This window comes from Nicotiana attenuata, chromosome 12 (assembly GCF_001879085.1).
Source record: "Nicotiana attenuata strain UT chromosome 12, NIATTr2, whole genome shotgun sequence".
NCBI lineage: Eukaryota > Viridiplantae > Streptophyta > Magnoliopsida > Solanales > Solanaceae > Nicotiana > Nicotiana attenuata.
In genome coordinates this window covers 45,914,901-45,919,932 of record NC_032000.1, presented here as the reverse complement: position 1 = coordinate 45,919,932, position 5,032 = coordinate 45,914,901, and positions in this window count along the sequence as shown.

The following is a 5,032-nucleotide window of genomic DNA, read 5'->3' as shown; positions in this document are numbered from 1 at the left end:
TATATATATATATATATATATATATATATATATATATATATATATATATATATATATATATATATATATATATATTTGCTTCTATTGAATTTGTTTCTTGAGGTTTATTAGATGTGTTATTATATAGGTTGAAGCTAGCATAATCATATACTTATGTGAATGCGGATAAGAGATGTTACGCTATTGATAGGGTTTGAATCTTCCGACTCAACTGCGGAAGGCAGAAAACTCACCAAGTGAGCTAGCTCTCAACGCCAAATTGAGTTATCGAGCTAGTATGACATTATTGGATTTTTTTTATATATAATAAGGTAATTTGCGACATGTTATGGGGTGAAGTTATGTGAAATTTTAAGAAAATTTCCATTACATGATTAGGCTTGCTAAAAAGATGTATGACCTTATGCATTAATTGGTCATGACCTATTTTTTGGATTATGACATTTGTAAATTGAAAAACTTAAATTACATTGGTATTTTAGTTGTCAAAAACATAAAATTCAAGTTTAAGCAATCAGAGATATCTTCACCTTTTGCCATTATATTGGAAGTATTTCAAGAAAAGTAAAATCAAGTAGTTGTAGTGTATTTTCCAAGATTTGATGTACATCCAAATATATGGGGCCTCTCTTTCTAATCTTTAGCAACGAGAAAAACTTATCTTTTCTTGCATAAAAAGGGAATCAACGGCCAATGATAAATTCCATAATTATAAGAGAATCAAGTAGATTCAAGTACAAGAATTTAATTACACATTATTCATTACATATATACCTTTTTTTTATCTCTTCAAGTTGGGTATACAAAGAGACGGATCAAGGATTTTTATAATATGGGTGCACAACTAAAAAAGGGAGAAAAATAAAAGTACTAAGTGGGAATTAATCCATACTCCTCTAAGTAAATAACTTAGCATTAAACCAAGTGCATCATTTACTCTTTTTGGAGCATGGGTGTCAGTAGGTAATATTGGATCATTCTAAAAAAAATATGTACATAAAATACCTAGTTTGACGGAAAGACCATGGGTTCACGTGCCCCATACACTGGACTATGGATCCTCCCATGGGTATACATTACCAATAAGGATAGTGGAATCGTAAGTGCTCTCTTATTCTTAACTAAAAGTCTCGGGTTCAAGTACTGTTATGAAGTCGAGTTTATTAGGGAGCGGTTGCAAAACTTTTCGGCACGAATTCGAATATAGTCGGGCTCCAATGTAGACACCAGATACAGAGTGAAAAAACATAAAAGGATAGGTATACATTATGAGGAGTTTGAGCTACCAGCACTACCTAATATTGTGGCAATAACCAAGAAATTATGAAAATTATATGGTATGAGGAAGTTATCACATGCACTTTGATTATTGATCAAACTAATCCCACTTTATTTGAATATAACTACTTTCAAATGATATCTTTACTAATAATTATAATACTGTAATAAGGATGTTTCCTTGATAGTTATATAATCATAGCCAATTAATTACCTATTTAGGGCAGTGAAAATTAAAAACCTTTTAATATCTGATTATAGTTGTTATAAAAGAAAAAATAATAGTAGGGCAGTGAAGCTTGTCCGATATACTGGTTAGGTGAAGGTTAAGATTTCCTTACGCAATGAAATAATTTTTGGATTAATAATTCACAATTTTTAATATGTAATTTTTTCTATGGCCATGGCCCATGGGTGCAACACACATGCTGGCATTAAATATTGATTTAATTATCTCAATACTTTAACTAACATAACAATAATTAAGTAATTCTTATAATTATTAAAATAATTATAAAAATTAAAAGCAAACAACTTCCCAACAAGTCCCTAAAATTTATCCACAAAGCCACGTTTGTAGTCCCCTTAGATTATGGTTGCCCCATGTGATAACCGTACAACCAATTTTTTGTCCCTTTCCCCTCAGCGCAAAAAGAAAAAGAAATAGAAAAAGAAAATAAAAAGGAGAATGAAGTTTAAGAAATACAACTTGGGGCATAAATTAGTGAATATCTAACCTAGGCAATAATGTACGTGACATACTTCTCTCATGATATATATTACATAGGAAAAATGCTTAATTTTTGTTGGGGTATTATACGAAATTAGACAAGGGAGTTTTATATAAATAGCCGTCTATATTCATTGTTTATTTTTTTTTTTAGCCATATACATGGTTTATACATTGATTATACACAATTATACATATATAATACATAAATTATGCATATATTATACCTTCATCGGCTATTTTTAGTTTAAGCAGTTGGGTGCACGGCTATTTGGGTTAAGCGTTTGGTTTAACATCACGCTTATCGTTAGGAAAAATCTTGATTTAATTTGACTCATAATGGAGTCAACTTAAACTGAGGGTAATTTTAAATCATACTCAAAACTTGAGGATTCAGATCCTTTTTCCTCAAAAATGTAGACACACGGAGATGGAGTACATCCATTTCAATGGAGCTCAGTTAGTCGCAGGACAAAATGCAAGACGATTTGCTAACGATAAAGGTATGAATGGACTACATAAGTACGCATTAAATCACCACTTTCTTTTTTGAAATTAGATAAATCATATAATATCGACAACAACAACAATTCAGTAAATTCAATTAGTGGGGTCTGGGAGAGGTTAGTGTGCACGCAGATCTTACCTCTACCCCGAAGGAGCAGACAGACTGTTTCCGAAAGACCCTCGGCTCAAGAAAACAAAAAGACAAAAGGAGACATTATTAGTAGCATCACGAAAATCATAGGAAAAATAAGGACAATATGAAATCCAGAAGAAAGATGCAAAGCAAAAGCAATAGCTAGTAAATAGGTCATACACTGAAAAGCGAAATAGTAAGATACAACATTGCCATTAGCTATCTTAGACAAAGCCCCTACCAGACTAGTCACAAAGGTACGAAGTAAGGCAAGACTCAACTACCTCCTAACCTACACCCCTAATACTCGACCTCCACATCTTCCTATCAAGTGTCATGTCCTCGGAAATCTGAAGCCTCGCCTATCCTGCCTGATCACCTCTCCCCAATAGTTCTTAGGCCACCCTCTACCTCTTCTCGTGCCCTCCACAATCAACCGCTCACAACTCCTTACCGGAGCATCTAGGCTTCTCCTCTGAACATGTCCGAACCATCTGAGTCTCGCTTCCCGCATCTTGTCATCAATGGGAGCCACGTGCACCTTCTCCCGAATATCATCATTCCTAATCTTATCCATCCTAGTGTGCCCGCACATCCATCTCAACATCCTCATTTCTGCTACCTTTATCTTCTGGATATGTGAGTTCTTAACAGGCCAACACTCAGCCCCATACATCATGGCCGCTCTAACCACCGCTTTATAGAACTTACCTTTGAGTATCAGTGGCACTCTCTTGTCACACAGGACTCCAGAGCTAACCTTACGTTCACATTATTTCATTACCTTATCAGCCATCATAGATTGCAGGTATAATATCTCTAGTGGGCTGGATTATTACATATGTGGCACCTTACACGAATTTTATATTGACAAAACACGGAAGAAATGTTATGCATATAAGTAAATAAGCTTAGACTCTAGTGGTGCATTTAAAAATTGTGTCAGCCTAAGCCCAAAGCAAACACTATTACTAGTGTGTTGAGCTATTACACCGTAGTAATACAATCTCTCCAACTGATATATTTTAGAAAGAGCCTCTCCAAACTTTAGTTTCCAAAGCTTTAGTTCCCCTCTCAATAATTCTTCCTTTCCATTGTTCTCTTTTCTCTTTGGTAAAGCCCTTACACGTGTGTACTTATTTCATGTCTTTCTAGAAAAAACATGCGTACCTCAAGCCAACTCATGATACTAAATACCCTAACATGGGGTTGGAATCTAATTATCCTTATTGAAATGCAATTTGAAGAGAAAAAAAATGAAAGAAAAAGGACTATATACATTATATACACATACGTGCATAGATATTTAAAAATTGTTGTAGCAGCTGTATATATTAATTGCTAACAGATCATGAGACCCAACATCACCAATTAAAATTTTTGATTGATTTTGTATTTAAAAATCACACAGTCAGTGAGTCAGATGAATGATTTATGAAAAATATAATTTATGGTATATATTATATTTAAACTACATAGAGTTTTTGTATTATTGTAGGAACTTTCTTAGAATGTGTATAACATCATGAGAATTAATTTTCTACCGTTAAATTAATCGCCTTCATTTATTATGTGCATTTCATATTTTCAAGTCAAATATTAAAAAATTATACGCCAATTTATGCACGACTATACAATGAACATACTTCAAAAATTGAATGAAGTATATAACTAGTTACGAAATTGCTCATTGTCCTACATAATTTAGATGTTACATCCTATTGCAAATTTGAAACTCCACTTATCCAAATTAGTTAATATTGTCTCTTTAAATATAATTACCAAAAACATCAATTAACTCATAGTTCTAACTAGAGTTTAAGTTAATACAACATCAATGTAAGGATTTTTTACATCATTAAATTATATTTATCTATTGTAGCAAATAATTTCTGTCTTAAGATTACAAATTTCATATTTAAAATAGCTTTGCATATTTTTTGGGTGACTTGATAGCGTACAATCTTTTTTACCCTAACCAAATACTCTGTATGCATGTTTAAGAAAGAATGAATATTTTTACTATTTGGGGAGTCAAATAAGATTTTCTTTGACTATATTATAAATATTTTTAATTATTAACTACTGTGACTTATTTATATTTTTTATTTAGTTTTCAAATATGTCTGAAATCACGCAAAAAATGAATCAATTTGATCATTATACTCCGAAAAGGATCAAATAAATTGAACCGCAAGAAGTATATAAGATTAAACTTTTCTAAGTAGCTAGTCGATATCATGCCCCCCCCACCCCCATCCCACCCCACCCCGGGACTTGAAAGTGGACGAGTTGCTTAATTACAATTAGTAGTTAATTAAATACACCAAAATAAATATACCAACCCCACAAATTACGTACTTTCTCCCCCCCCCCCCCCCCCC